Source organism: Astyanax mexicanus, chromosome 17 (assembly GCF_023375975.1).
Source record: "Astyanax mexicanus isolate ESR-SI-001 chromosome 17, AstMex3_surface, whole genome shotgun sequence".
NCBI lineage: Eukaryota > Metazoa > Chordata > Actinopteri > Characiformes > Acestrorhamphidae > Astyanax > Astyanax mexicanus.
Window position 1 is genome coordinate 46,363,295 of NC_064424.1, and position 16,706 is coordinate 46,380,000.

General features: G+C 38.5%; 1 long non-coding RNA gene across 1 annotated transcript in view; it reads right to left on the reverse strand.

The window, feature by feature from the left end:
- Nucleotides 1-9,411, reverse strand: part of LOC125782409 (uncharacterized) — a 113,395-nt gene extending 103,984 nt beyond the window's left edge. The window contains exon 1 of the long non-coding RNA XR_007425057.1: nt 9,163-9,411. This is a non-coding gene — a long non-coding RNA (uncharacterized LOC125782409). The remainder of the gene's footprint in view (nt 1-9,162) is intronic.
- Nucleotides 9,412-16,706: the final 7,295 nt, after the last annotated feature.

Below are 16,706 nucleotides of genomic sequence, written 5' to 3' on the forward strand. Positions count from 1 at the left end.
GCCTGAGGAGAGCGCCTGAACACTCGAGTATTTGAACCCTTAAAAATGTTCTATATTTCTGAAAAAATTTAAAGTAGAATCAAATTAAACATATTAGACCTCATACTAATGCTAATAATTACTATGATGCCACTGAAACATGGTTATCAACCAACACAAATCGTTTCATATACTAAGGAAAAAAGCTATTTCTCCGCCAATAAGTACACTTACCTTACAACTAGTGCACATTTGAACGGGTGCAACCAGGCCCTGATCTTTACGGCACATGTCTGTAGAAGTGAATCATGGGCCGAACAAAGGAAAGGGTTAAGAAGGTGTTAATTCCTATTAGGCAGAAAGGTAAGTAACAAAATTACATCTAAAGAATTTGGATTCAGATTGTGTACAAATGCAACAACAGCAAACTTAAAAACAAAGATCATCCCAATAACAATTTTTAAAATTAAAATTTAAATTGTTTAATGTTCACGAGACCACCATTAGGAGAACACCGAACACTGCATGGAGAAAGCTGCTGCTTTCCCTTCTGCCCGGCCCCTAAACCCATACATCACCCAGTGCCCCACCCAAACTACCCCTCTGAGTTTTTTGAGCTGATGAGTGGAGTCAGCAAAAATTAGGGGCACCAAAATGGATCTTTTCTGTTTAAATAAGAAGTTAAGAGATGTTTAGAGAAAGTAAAATATTGAATTTCATCATTAAACCCCCATCTGTGAAACATGGCGGTGGTAGTATCATGGTTTGGGCTGCATCTGGACCAGTGGGTGCTCTTTTTTCTACTCTAGAGGGCACTTAAGCAATGCAAAGTCCTAAGTCCTAAGTTCACCACTGATTGATGGTGTGAGGGGATCACGTCAGATTCTGAAAGTAAAGGTTCACATATGTTTGTCATTGTACTTAATAAATAAATGAATAAATCTAATGAGTGTGTCTTCTATGTTTGATTTGGTTCTTTGTCTCTGCTTTTACAGCTTGTGTATAAATATATCTATAATCTGAAGTTTGAGGTCAAATTTATGTAGAAATATAGACCTTTTTAAAGGGTACACATTATTTTAAGCACATTGTGCACACATAAGAGGAAGGAAAAGAGCCACTTGCAGCCCCAAAGACACGCTCTCTCTTCGTCTTGAGCTTTTAATTCAATTATGCAAGAAAGACAAGAGTAAGAGTCTGCGAGGCCGGAATCGACGTTTTCATGCAGCTGCGTGAGATCGCTTCCCGGAAAGTCATAAATTCAGCTGTCCTTTACAGCCAGCCCCTGAGCTCAACGTACTGCGCAACTGCATCATTTATTGAGAGCTGTTAAAGTGGATTCAGTGGCCTGTAGTTAAGAACTGACTAAGGACAGACTGTCAGACAAACAGACAGCGCCGTTGTGTGATGAACATCCCTCCACTAATCAGACTTTGGCATTAATATGATCAAGATTTTGTATGATCACTAAAAGCCAAGCAGAACAGTGAGCATATTAAATTAGCGCTGTCAAAATGAACGCGTTAACACACATGATTAATCTTTAAAACTTAAAAAATATAAATAATAATTTTGGCCAACTTCCACCTACAATCTTTTGTCACAGAGACATTACCACAAACGTTTTAGACCTTGTATCACACTGAAAAAAAAATGAGTAAAATTTACTTAAAAAAGGTTTGCAACGTTCTGAATTAGCTTTTTTTAAGTCAATTTAATTGCAGATAAATTTAAGTCGGTTTCAAGACTATGTATCATAAAACATTTAAGTAATATTGTATAAATGAAGTAATTGTAATTAGGTAATATTGTATGCAGAAATTAAGTAAAGGTTACTAAAAGAAAGACATATACCACACTAAAACACGTTATCTACTGTAAACATATACATGTCATCATATCTTCACTCTTCTGTTGTGTGGAGTTTTCCCGCTCTTTTACAGTCTGTACGTTAGTATTATGGTTTATAAGTAGTTTGATTGATTATTGTTTCTGGTTAATACAGTATTTTATCCTACTGAGAGTCTCAGATCAGCAAGAGTCATCAAGATTTAAACAAATGAAAAATAAATAAGAGAGCCAATCAGTGAACTACAGTAATTACTACCTTAATTATCTGTAATTTACTGTAGTGCAGAAACTGTAGTGAACTGTTGGTTGATAAAGCAGATCTTGTGGTGTTTAAATAGAATTGTTCTTAGGTAAAACAATAAAAAAAATAAGGAATTTTCTTCCTTTCATTGCAATTCAGTTTTTTCCTGAGAAAAAAAGGCTTAAGTATGGATCTGTTTACACGAGTATTGCTCAATATCAGAATCAGCGTTGGTATCCACATTATCAATATTGTTATCGATCCGCCCACCTCTAATGCATACCTGGAACCCACAAAGCCAAAATGCTAGTTCCAAGTTCCAGCCCAACATTAGCGTGATGGCTAATGCTAAGTTCTCATGAGCTTTCCTGCCTTTTACATTAGAAGCAGATAATAATTTTTCCTAATAGTGAAGTGTTGATGGACGAATGCACTAATCAAAAACGGATATTTGATTTGTGTTTATGTGTTTATGTGCGTGGGTATGGGGCGTGGGTGGGTGTACTTAGCCCCTGACACATGCTTCACAGACAGGAAGATGATGGACAGAGAGAGGAGATATAAAAAGAGGAATGCCTCACAGGTGAAAGACAAAGGTCTGTCCAGGAAGCTCCTCTGACACGCCATTTCCAACCTGCCAAGAAGTGAAATCACAATGACAGCTGTTGGCGTAGATCTGAGAGGAGCGCGAGACCCGAGTGTGATCTATAGCCGCTGTGTTTTCCCTAAATAGCCTCTGTTTACAGCACAGCACAGCACTGCTCTCAATGCAAACAGACATGTGGTATTTCCTGCTAATGAGTCATTAAGATGAGTCACTGAGTCACTGAGTCAGTCAGTAAAGCTCTCTGATTGGTGTGAATGGAGTCAATCAGCTCCCTTTTCTGGTCATTCCCCTTTTTAATGTGTTTTCGTACGAGTCTGGAAGTACATTTAATGAAGTGTGAAAGCTTTTTTGGAGCTTGGAAGCAATCTAGAATACCAATCTCTGGTTCTTTTAAAATTGGTGTTCTGGTTTGGTTTGCTGTAGGTGTGAAAGCTATCAGCTATCAGCTCCCGGTGCTAAGTGTAGGGTCGCATGACTGGTGCACTTCTCTTTCCATCACTATAATAATACCTAATGCCTAATAAACTGTAATAAGCTTAGCTTTGTGGATTAAATGCGGATACTGACACCATGGTGAACATAAGTGAACATCTCAAAATTTTCTCTGCTGGTCTGTGAAATGCAGAGCATCCTAAAAGGACTGTTCCCTACTATGTAAGTGTTTGTATCAAAGCAAAATTTTTTTTTTTGTTAATTTATTATTTTTTACATCCATTGGCACCAGTTAAATGGCACCAGTTAAATGGCAAGTTGTTCACTGGCTGAGAGCACATCTGTGAAAAGTGACTCTGGCACAGCCCTGGTTGGCAGAGCTGTGAACTGATCTGTCTTAAAATAAAGATTTGGCAAACAAGCTGAGAATGAACATCACAGTGATGTATCACTTACCCTAGAGCACTCTATTCATGCAACTATATGGAGAAAAGTATTGGTGCACCTGCTTATTTATTGTTTCTCCTGAAATCAAGGGTATAAAAGAGATTATCTTGCTCTTCTTGAAGTAACTACTGTCCAGAGAACACAGTTCTTTACACAGTTTACACTGTGTTCTACTGTGTCTCCCTGTGTTTCCATATGGCCTTAATTTAATGTAATACTCTCAAAATACTATGTGGGAAGCTGTAAACTGTTAGGGGATTAAATTCCAGTCTGCCTGGGTCAACACACAGTGGTAGCATTGGTGTGGAATGGGCTTCACATTGTTTTGAAAATGTTCTTTTTGATTGTAAATGCAGCATTTAAGGTGGAACGGGAAAGTTAGCTAGCTAGCTAGCTGCTGAGACAAACTTCTACTGATATTTTTATGCTTATTTTGAAGAAAATGGTCATAAAACATTGAAACTACTCATCATCATCACTTATCATAATTTTTAACAAGGAAAACACTAAAACGTGGGGGTTTCTGTGATCACTTGTGCCGCCATCTTGCTAGTGATTCTGATAGCCCTCTGTTTGAAGTGTTCCTCTAAAAAGGCTTATATTTCAGTCAGAATTAAATAGGTGTGAGAGTGTGTGTGTGTGTGTGTGTGTGTGTATTTGTGTGTGTGTGTGTGTGTGGTTGAATATATTCATGAGAACCTGTGCTGCACTACAGCTTTACACAAGATTGATTCACTAAAAAGGAAAGCAGGCCGGAAGTCAATTTTAGCCTTTGGCTAGTTCTGTCAACATCAGTTCCCTCAGCTGACAGCACACAAACACACACACACACACACAGACACACACACAGAAATAGACATACACACACTAAGACCACCTAAGCATGAGCAGGCTGAGGGCTTTAGGTCATTGTTATGATCAGTGTAAAGGATCTATTCATCTGTGTATTAAGTGCAGGCTGGTAGTTTCTATAGGAATGGGTTTATTTTTAGTCAGGCAGTGAGAGGGGCTTCCGTGTCAGCTGTGACATCAGAGCAGCGGACAAAGTTCATCAGCAACCTGTCACTCAAATCGCCCGAGGCCACGAACAATCTGGGCCTCTCTCCTTTTATTACGTCTATTCTGAGCTTCAGTTCTCTCTGTTCAGGCATTAGCATTTTTACTTCTACAGTATATGATAATATTTAATACTGTATTGCATCACTGTAAAAGATAAATACAATTAAATCGAATAATATAATAAATGCAAGTAAGTAAGCAAGGCCAATGTGGGTATATAAAATATATACAGAAGCAGCATATTGTTACTGTCCAATGAAAAACAAGTATCTCAATTATTTGTTGATTTTTAATTTACTACATAATTTGAACTCACCAGTTGTCTCTAACACTGTGCCAAAATTTCTTAATAAACGGACCAATAGAAATACTCACAAATGACCTGAAATAAACTCTTTTTACACTGACTTCCATTAAAAGATATATATAGAGATACTTGTATTTCACTGGATAGCGACGATTTGTATTATTTCACTATGATTCAATATTTCATCATATTAATCTGTATTACAATTCAGGCCTTATCCCTCATTCCTAGAATTGAATTTTAAATTTATGGTATTGGTAAATTTTTCCATGCATATGAACTTTAGTGACTTCCCATTCTTAATCCCACCTTTTCCTCTGGAACAGCTTTTCACAATTTCCACAAACTGAGGCCTGTGTCCGGTTGCATAAAACTCAGAAAATATTGAAGAGTTTTTGAGATTAATAAGCTTTTTAGCCTATATTTATTTATTATTTTAAAATGTGAATAAACTAAACATAGTGTAGGAGAAACATTGGTGTTTATACATAGGTAGGATGCTAGGAGGATTTTTTACTCACTTTTTTAAAAATAATGCTTTAGAAACCTCTCAAAAGTCATTAAATCTAGCTGTTAAATGTTATTTTGTTGAGTCACTGACATATAGTGGAAATTTACTATTACCATTTCCCCTTAGTTAAGTGAATCGACTAAGGGATTTTATGCAACACGCTTTCTTAGGTAAGGCAAAATCTTAATTTAAAGAAATTCATTCCAATTCTCAAAATTGGAAGAATAAAATTGCCCAAAATCTCTTGGAATCCCAAAGCCTTAAAAGTTCCTTTCACTAGAACTAAGGGACCGAGCCCAATTTGTTTCTGAAAAACAACCCCACACTATAATCATTATCCCCCCTCAGCCAAACATTACTTTGGCACAGTGCAGTCAGATAAGTACCGCACTCCTGGTAACTTCCAAACTCAGATTTTTGATGAGATTTCCAGGTGTATAAGCATGATTTTTTAATTCCAAATTTGGTGGTGTGCTTTATTTCACTGCATACGATGCTTTGCATTGTGTTTTACACTATAATTTAATGCTGCGTATTAAAAAAACAATCCGACCGATAGCTTTCCTGCTAAAGAAATCTTTTATAAAACCTGCTTTTAACCAACTAAAACTAGAACAAAGCCTAAACAGGTCAAGAGCCAGGTTGTTTTTGTTTTTCAGCACGAGGACGAGGTATTTAATGGCATTATGTAATGAGGGGATTTGGCTCATTATGAAAATAGTTGTTTTTTATTACTTCAAGCACTGCTAATGGATGCATTCAGGACTGGTGTTTTCAGAGAATTATTTTTATTTTATTATTTTATGTTTGTTTCCTGTGTGTGTGTGTTTTCATGTGCGTGTGTATTAAAATCAGGTCACTACAGCATCACATCAGTGAGGATGCCTTGTATTAGAGATGCTTCATTCCAGCCGTATTGATCTCCGTACACACCCACAGAGACGGAGCCAAGTAGGTCAGAACCTCCCCGCCCACTCCCTCCATCCACAAACTCCACCAGCACTCGCTACTGTCTCAGAGAGTTCTCACTCTTACCCACTCATCTACACTGGTGTAGAAAATTGGGGGGATAATATTCTAATATCAGGAAGAGGTAGATTTATCCCGTCCAAAATTATACAGCAGAAAAAGCAGAAACTCTTTAAAAACTTTATTTTGAAATTCGTGTTGGGTAATTTTGACAATTTAGTGACTTTTCAGATCCTCGTTATTTAGAGATCGCCTAATATAAACTCACTCTGCCCCACCACACACTCTTCCCATTCAACACCTCACACCTCACACCTGGATTCACATTTTATACAAAGCCTATACATTTAAAACATGCAATAATGCACTGCACTGTTTTTCTCTTTTTCACTCTCTGATTCTCTCTCTCTTTCCGTCTCTCTTCTTTTCCCTCTGTTTCTTAGTCTCCATTCTCTCGGTTTCTCACTTAATTTCTCTCTTATAATTTCTCCCTTTCTCTCTCTCTGTGTTTCTCTCTTTCTATTTCTCTCTCCTTCTCACTCTCCTTTTCTCTCTCTCTTTCTTTCTGTTTCTCTCCCTCTTTGTTTCCCTTTTAGTGTTTCTCTCTTTTTCTCTCTCTCTGTTTTTCTCTCTCCGTTTCTCTCTTTCTCTCTCTTTCTTACTTTGTTTCTTTCTCTATGTTTCTCTCGCTTTCTCACATTCAGTTTCTCTCTTTCTCTCTCTGTTTCTCTCTCTTTCTCACATTCAGTTTCACTCTTTCTCTCTCTCTGTTTCTCTCTCTTTCTCACTTTCAGTTCTCTCTTTCTCTCTCTGTTTCTCTCTCTTTCTCACTTTCAGTTTCTCTCTCTCTGTTTCTCTCTCTTTCTCACTTTCAGTTCTCTCTTTCTCTCTCTTTCTTACTTTGTTTCTTTCTCTATGTTTCTCTCGCTTTCTCGCATTCAGTTTCTCTCTTTCTCTCTCTGTTTCTCTCTCTTTCTCACTTTCAGTTTCTCTCTCTGTTTCTCTCTCTTTCTCACTTTCAGTTCTCTCTTTCTCTCTCTATGTTTCTATCTCTTTCTCACTTTCAGGTTCTCTCTCTATGTTTCTTTGCCTTTCTCACGATCTAAGACTCTCAATACTTTTCTGTGTTAAACAAGCTGTCTGTCTGCTTCTCTATAATACTGTTCTGTCTGTCTGTCTGTATACCTGTCTGTCTGTATGTAAAGCAGTTCTGAGAAGAACTGATCTAAACTCAAACAATTAAACAACGTCTCCCTCTATTCTCCTCTCCACACCACTGTAATTACACCCACACATCAGGACACGCCCACTCCCCCAACTCACCTCACTCACTCTCTCTCTCTTCACACACTGCAATTTTCACACACACACACACACACACACACACAAACACACGACATATTTAAATATCCAGAGAGCTGCTGCTTGAATTTCCTCTTGTGCTGGACCTCCATAGATGTTCACATACAAATAGTATGTATGTAACATTTCATACACATGACCAATAGAGTGTGATGCTGTGCAGCAGTAGTGACCCTGAGGTCTCTGGAACCGTTTTGATGTTGCTTAATTTGACTACTCTCTGTGCAAGTTTAAACGCCTGTCCTGTTCAGCCATGAGAGTTGGGTTCACAGTGTCTGCAATCAAATACAATTCAAACACTGTGTTACCTTATTTCTATTTTTCTTACGTATTTTCCTGACTTTTTCTGAATTTGGGTTGCTGTACAGATAAAAAGGTATTAAGATAATTGCTCATTCTTTGTTTCTTATGAAATCAAGCATATCAAAAAGAGTTTTTGCTTTTGTTGTGTCTTTAAAAGTTACATACAACAGTGGGTTTGGTTGCGTTTAGCAACAAGAGCATTACTGAGATCAGAATTATAGGATGAACACAATCCTTTAACACTTCATCCCCAACTCCCCAACCCATCCCATGCGAAAGTATTGGATGAAGCTCCTTCATTCCAGAGAACACAGTTCCACCGCTCCACAGCTCAATGCTGGGGTCTTCATACCTTCATAACCCACACCTGGCATTGGTCGTTGGGCATGGTGACCTCATGGTCATGTTCACATGTCTGTTTCAGAGCGTCTCTCAATACGTTCGGACGTGAAGAGCAGCAGCAGATCACCTGCTTCTGTTTGATATTCAGATCCTTCACTCTAAAGGGGGCTGCAGGAGACGGGGTCCGGAGGAGAGCTGCAGTGGGTTCTCCTGCAGAGGAACGTAATGACCGGAGCTTCTGACGTTTACTGCAGTCAGAGCGCTGTTGAGTCACACACTGCAGTGCGTGTGACGCCATTAGCAGGGATCTCACACACACACACACACACACACACACACACACGGAATCCCTACGCTTGAATGCTCAGTGACTCACGTGACTTGGATCTCCCTCGTGAGTCGTGAGTGGAGGAGGGAAAACCCACCCAGAAGGGATGTACTGAACATTGTATGTATGTGTGTGTGTGTGTGTGTGTGTGTGTCACGTGATATCCTTACTCTTTCATATCCGTGCAATGTATTCTAATTCAACATGGCATTCTTAATGATAGCCTGCAGAAAACACACACACACACACACATACACACTCACAGGTTTCTGTTTGAGTAAAATGAACATTGTTGTTTTATTCTATAAACTACAGACAACATTTCTCCCAAATTCCAAATAAAAATATTCTCATTTAGAGCATTTATTTACAGAAAATGAGAAATGACTGAAATTACAAAAATAAAGATGCAGAGCTTTCAGACCTCAAATAATGCAAAGAAAACAACAAGTTCATATTCATAAAGTTTTAAGAGTTCAGGAATAATCAATATTTGGTGGAATAACCCTGGTTGGTTTTTAATCACATTTTTTTTCATGCATCTTGGCATCATGTTCTCCTCCACCAGTTTTACACACTGCTTTTGGATAACTTTATGCTGCTTTACTCCTGGTGTAAAAATTCAAGCAGTTCAGTTTGGTGGTTTGATGGTTTGTGATCATCCATCTTCCTCTTGATTATATTCCAGAGGTTTATAATTTGGTAAAAACAAAGAAACTCATCATTTTAAGTGATCTCTTTTTTTTTCAGAGCTGTAAAAATAGATAGATAGATCAGCAGTGTTACAGTTTTGACTGAAAGTGTTTTAACACATCACGAGTGATTATATAAGAGTGAATCAGTCACCCCCCTCCATTACACACACACACACACACACACACACACACAAGGTACCATATCAGACATTAAACAGCACAGAACTGACTAGAGTGGGAACCTGTCCAGCTGTTCAAATATCAGCTCTGTGTGTACGCAGCATTTCCACTGCTCCTGTTTTCTCACACTGTACACTCTCTCTCACACACACACACACACACACACTACAGTACACACACCACAGTGGTTATAATGATTTGGCAATAATGTACTATTCAGCAGCGTTTAGTGCATTTCCTTTCCTTTTCCTTTGATTGCAGAAAGTATGAACCCAACAGGTTTCATATTTGATCTGCTTGACTTCATTATTATTATTTAATTTCATTTTTATTAATATACAGCTCTGGACAAAAATAAGAGTCCACTTAAAAATGATGAGTTTCTTTGATTTTACCAAATTGAAAACCTCTGGAATATAATCAAGAGGAAGATGGATGATCACAAACCATCAAACCACCAAACTGAACTGCTTGAATTTTTACACCAGGAGTAAAGCAGCATAAAGTTATCCAAAAGCAGTGTGTAAGACTGGTGGAGGAGAACATGATGCCAAGATGCATGAAAACAAAAAACTGTGATTAAAAACCACCAGGATTATTCCAACAAATATTGATTACTGAACTCTGAAAACTTTATGAATATGAACTTGATAGTTTTTTTTTGCATTATTTGAGGTGTGAAAGCTCTGCATCTTTTTTCTGTTATTTCAGCCATTTCTCTGAACTTTTCTGCAAATAAATGCTTTAAATGACAGTATTTGTATTTGGAATTTGGGAGAAATGTTGTCTAGAGTTTATAGAATATGATTCAGAAACTGAATATCTCTCTTCATTTTTCCAGAGCTGTATGTTAGTAGATAAAACAAAGATGAAGATCAGCTGATAAAACATGAAATATCATATATTTGTACTAAATAAAATCAATGTAAGAAACACTGCTTTTTTTTTTTGCATTTTCCAAACTTTTCCAAACTTTTTTTTAAATGTCTATATAGTGTATATTCATTTTTTTATATGTGTAAATTACAGTATTTCAGTAGCTTCTTTTTCCTCTAGCTGTGTTTTCTCTGTGATTGTCTCTAACAGGCCGTGACTCAGTGTGGGGAGCATAATGGAAGGCTCTGTCTAATTAATGATATGCTGTTGTCTGTTAATTGTAGCCATAGTTGTCTTTTCTGCCATTATCTTAGTAACTCAACAATCACACACACACACACACACACAGATACATATATGCGTGTATAATGTGAGTATACAGTCTGTAATTGCAGTGTGTTCAGGTTGTAACAGAAGAGCGATCGCTGATGTCGACCCTGAGAGAGATCAGCGTGTTCAGAGGGAGCGTCAGCAGGTTGCGTGGGCTTGAATTTGTGTTTAAGACAATAAAAACCCAGCGTGACTCAATTAATCCTGAGAAAAGTTGACTTCTCTGATGTTTTCAGAAGGTTATCGGATCATTTTCATCTCTTTATTATTTTACCCAGTGACGTCTTTGTCTGTTAGTGTCCTTATCTCTGAATCTCCAGACGACTGCAGGCCTCCTGCTACACACACTCAGTCACGTACAGTAGGTTCAGTCAGGTGTAGATAATACTGTTATATTCTACTATATTGTGTACATTTTCTACTAAATGTAGTGTAAAAATTAAATTCATATATTAGTGACTACCTCTCTGTATACAGCTCTGGAAAGAATGAAGAGATCACTTCAGTTTTTGAATCAGTTTCTCTGATTGTGCTATTTATAGATTTATGTTTAAGTAAAATGAACATTGTTGTTTTATTCTATAAACTACAGACAACATTCCTCCCAAATTCCAAATAGGAATATTGTTATTTAGAGCATTTATTTACAGAAAATGAGAAATTGCTAAAATAATAAAAGAAGTTTTTTTTTTTCATGCATCTTGGCATCATGTTCTCCTCCACCAGTCTTACACACTGCTTTTGGATAACTTTATGCTGCTTTACTCCTGGTGCAAAAAATTTAAGCAGTTCAGTTTGGTGATTTGATGGTTTGTGATCATCCATCTTTCTCTTGATTATATTCCAGAGGTTTTTAATTTGATAAAAATCAAAGAAACTCATCATTTTTAAGTGCTCTCTTATTTTGAGCAGTTTTTTTTCACTTCTGTTATTCATCACTCATCAGAAATGTACATTTTGATTTTAGAGCAATACATGCTGAATACATTACAAAGCTATAGCTGCAGACGAAGAGAGATAGAGGGAGGGGAGGGAGGAATAGAGACTGTGTCAATCACAGGATCCATCACATTTAAAAGCCTGCCATGCTTTATTAAATTTACTACAGAATCTATAAACGTGTGTGTGTGTGTGTGTGTGTGTGAGAAGCTGCTGTTTGTCATGAGCTCCAGCAGTAGCAGCAGCAGCAGTCATTCACACTGCACACACACACACACACACACTGCACAAAGCTATAAATCTGTTAAACGGTTCTGCAGATCAGCGTTTTTCTACTCGAGTTCTGGATCAGCTGCTGGATCCTGGTTCAGTGATGGCTTGGCTCTGGTTCTCCTCAGGAACTAGCGGTGGCTGAGTTCACAGCTTCTGGTGCTGTAATAATCGTTCTCCAGTCACTGCAAGGCAGATTAGTGCGCATTTCATCAGCTCTGGTTTACCATTATGACCAGTGCGACAAAGCAAGAACATAGCAGACGTATGTAGTCTAGTATGAAGATGATCCGTGGAGAGACTCAAGAGAACTCCAGATAAACTCCAGTCCAACTAAACTTCCTTTAATATATTTACATTCTACTGTATATAAAATACATAGACCTTTAATAAGCATATATACAGCTAGAACAGTAGGGAGGAGCCTAGAGTATCCCAAATTATATTAGCAACATTTTAATATTTTAACATTATAGTCATTATGGCTTTAATAAAGACTATAGGACTCCTAGGATTCCTTACATTACTTTTACTTTTATTCCTACTTTTTTAAACACTTTTAGTTAAAGAGTAAAATCTTGAGTTGATACTTTAACTTCTACAGAAGTATTTTAAACCCTAGTATCCCCTTTTTGATACTTTGAACCACTCTGACTATCAAAGACCAATTCAGAAGAGTTAAAACCTTGGGCTGGATTTTGATGTGAGAAAATCTCTTTATGATCTTAGAGCTCTCACGATTTTCATTCTATCATTTTATCATTTCTATCTGAATGGCAGTAAAACACAGCACACACACACAAACTGAAACACACACACACACATTTAACTGACCTAATCAGCATGTAAAGGAGATTTGCAAGAGAGGGATTTTATTCATTTAGGTGAATGCTTAAGCGTGTGGACGCTCTATAATAGGACAATATGATTAGAGTGGCAGGCAGACATTAATACATTATTCATGCAGCCAAACAAATGGAGAAATAGAGAGAGATCGAGAGAGAGAGAGAGAGAGAGAGAGAGAGAGAGAGAAAGAAAAAAGAGAGAGAGAGAGAGAAATACATTGTGTTCTCTGGAATGATGGAGCTCCATCCAATACTTTTGAGATGATTTAATGAGTCATCCAACATTGTGACCTCATTAACGCTGCTCTTGTCACGGCTGAACGCAATCAAATCCTCACAGCAATGTTCCAAAAATTTTTTTAGAAGACACAATAAATGAGCAGGTGCCCCAATATTTTTTTTTCTCATGTAGTGTAGTGTGTGTGTGTGTGTGTGTGTGTGTGTCTATGGGTGAAATTGCAGCAAAACACAGGGAAGGAGTAGCTGGCCATTCCGTCCATTACACACCATCTGTAAGTGTAAACACACACACGCACACACACACACACCACACACACACACACCACACACACACACACACACACTCCTCTGCCTAGTAGAGAGAGAAAAGGCAATTAACGTCAGCGTCAGAAGTCATCTATTATCAGCTGAGTTAAACTAAGATGACAGGTAGAGGAGTGTGGGTCTGAATACTACAGCTGCTCACACACACACACACACACACACACACACACACACACACACACACACACACCCTCACACACACACACACACACTGCACCAGCTCTTAACAGCGCAGTAAGCACTTTTATCCAGCTATTGTGCAGCTTAGCCACAACTATGATCATACTTACGCAAGCCCCGCCCACTCTGCATACAGCAGTTTAGCTCCACCCACTCAGCATACAGCAGTTTCGCTCCACCCACTCAGCATACAGCAGTTTAATTCTGCCAATAAAGATTACTGCAGTTTCGCTCCACCCATTCAGCCTACAGTAGTTTAGCTCCACCCACTCAACCTACAGTAGTTTAACTCAACCTATTCAGATCACAGTAGTTTAGCCCCACCCACTCAACCTACAGTAGTTTAGCCCCACCCATTCATCTGGCATGTTTATCTCCACCCATTCAGCATACAGTAGTTTAGCTCCACCCATTCAACATACAGTAGTTTAGCTCCACCCATTTAGTCTACTGTAGTTTAACTCCACCCATTTAGCATACAGTATTTTACTCTACCCATTTAACCCACATCAGTTGAGCTCCACCCAATCAGAGCACAGTAGTTTAGCCCCACCCATTCAGAACACAGTAGTTTACTCTACCCATTTAACCCACATCAGTTGAGCTCCACCCAATCAGAGCACAGTAGTTTAACCCCACCCCTATAGTCTACAGTAGTTTAGCTCCACCCATTCAACTAATAGCACTTAAGTCATGAAGGAAAGCACAACTTCCAAACGACCTGCACATCCCAAACAGCTTAAGTGTTTTTTAAAAATGTAAAATATATAATGAGCCATTTTAATATCTCCATCTGTTTTGTGTTTTCTTCTTCTTCTCTAAAGATTTGGTCTAAAACTGAGCTCATATTTTACTTTATTAAATAATAAAAGAGCAGACTGCGGCTGGAACGATTACAGAGAGCTCTCAGTACAGGTACCAAAAAATACCTTTCAGATGCTGCTTCAGAAGCTTCACAAAAAGTTGCCTTGTGAAAAGCACCATACCAGTCTCTGTGTAAGTGGTCCAATATATAGCTGATAGCGTCCTGGCTTACCGGTTTCCTCAGTATACTGGGTGGCATTTACTAGCGCTAAACCCTGCTAACCACAGCTAGCGCTTCTGCTAACCGTGCACCTTATAGTCCATAAAATACGATATATTTCAAGTAAAAAAATTGTCTTTTTAACATATTTAATCATATGGATAGCATTATTTTTATACGTACACAGGATTGCTAATTTACTGTTCTTAATTCTCTCTCTCTCTCTCTCTCTCTCTCTCTCTCTCACCCCCACACACACATGGTTCTCACTGACTGGTAGGAGATGATGAAAAGCTGTACTCCTCTGTCCTGCAGGCTTCACTGCACTCCTGCTTTCAGCAGAATGAAAGATTGAAGCTCCCCCGGCTAAACCATAACAACCACAGGATTCCCCTCACACACAGAGTGTATCCAGCAGATCTCCTGTAAGATTACATCACTGTTTCAAAATATACATTTATACAACTTACCAAACATGGAATTGATGTTATTATTTCATATTAGTACTTATTGTGCTTTTAATGCTGTAACTTCTGCACCATTCCTTCACCAACATAATGCAAGTACATCAGCAACACCCACAGCACAGCAATTACCATAGCAATGACCTGGGATACCATGGCAACTGCCTTGCAACCACCTAGTTGCACCAATAGCAACCATTAAACAACATTCTCGCAACCACACTGTACAAAAACATGTAAAAATTGTACATTTTCTGACAACTCTGACAACAAGTGTTTAGCAACAGCAACCAATTAGCTCCCTAGCAACCACTGAAAACACCACAGCGACAACCATAAATAGTTCAACAATCAACTTTCATCCAACTCGATAGCAACCATATATACTAACAATTTAGCACATGTCTGGCATTGAGAACAATTTAAGCTGCAAAACAAGTGTATTTTGTTCTTTATGATAAATACTGTTATTTTGGAGCTGCCGGAGCCCCGAGAGAGCACAGTTGGTCTTACTCTCTCTGGGTGGGTACAGTACAGTAGATGGCGCTCTTTCCCATCATCACTCCTAGGGTGATTTGGATTGGCACAAGGCAAGACTGAAAGCAGAACAACATGGTTTTACTGTATAGTAAATGCGAGTGAGCAGAGTGTGTTTGTTTTGTGTGTGTGTGTGTGTGTGTGTGTGTGAGTCAGGTGTGTTTGCAGGTCGTGTGCGGACGCTGGGGAGTGTGTGCTGAGTGAGCTGGAGGTCAGTGTGAGGTCGGAGTGTTTGAAAGTAAAATGAGGAGGTTTGGGCTGAAAAGAGATGTTTCAAACAGCAATTAAATCCCCCCAGTCTGCCCACCTGTGCTCCAACACTGCACAGGTGTGTGTGTGTGTGTGTGTGTGTTAGATAAGTAGAGGAGCCTGGTTTAGACTGGTTTAGAGCGTGTCGCTGGGTGCTGAATGCTGGCAGGAGTAATTAAGGATGCGACGCTCAGTGGTTTAAAGTGAGGCGAGCTGCACTAACTGCTCTCTCTGTAGTTCAGACTGTTTGCATGTAATTAAAAACCAATCAGACCAGTATAACCACACACACCTGTTTCCAATGACTGGAGCTTTCTGTATAACTCCACTGGCGGACCAGCTAAAAATGATATGTATTTCCTTTTTAGTTTTAAAAGTATAGTATAGTTTTAAAAACATAAAAACAGTAGACTTTAAGAATAAATCAGAGTATTTAAAGAATAAAGTCATAAATGTTAATTGGTGTGATTCTATAATGTAAGATACTGTAGTGTGTGATGCTATATATTATGTGATGCAGTGGGGTGTGTGATGTTATATAATGCATAATGCTGTAGAGTGTATTGCAATGCTGTGTGTGATGCTCTAGTGTACAATACTGTAGTGTGTGATGCAGTGGGGTGTGTGTGATGCTATATAGTGTGTGATGCAGTGGAGTGTGTGATGCTTTATAGTGTGTGATGCAGTGGGTTGTGTGATGCTATATAGTGTGTGATGCAGTGGGTTGTGTGATGCTATGTAGTGTGTGATGCAGTGGGGTGTGTGTGATGCTATATAGTGTGTGATGCAGTGGAGTGTGTGATGCTATATAGTGT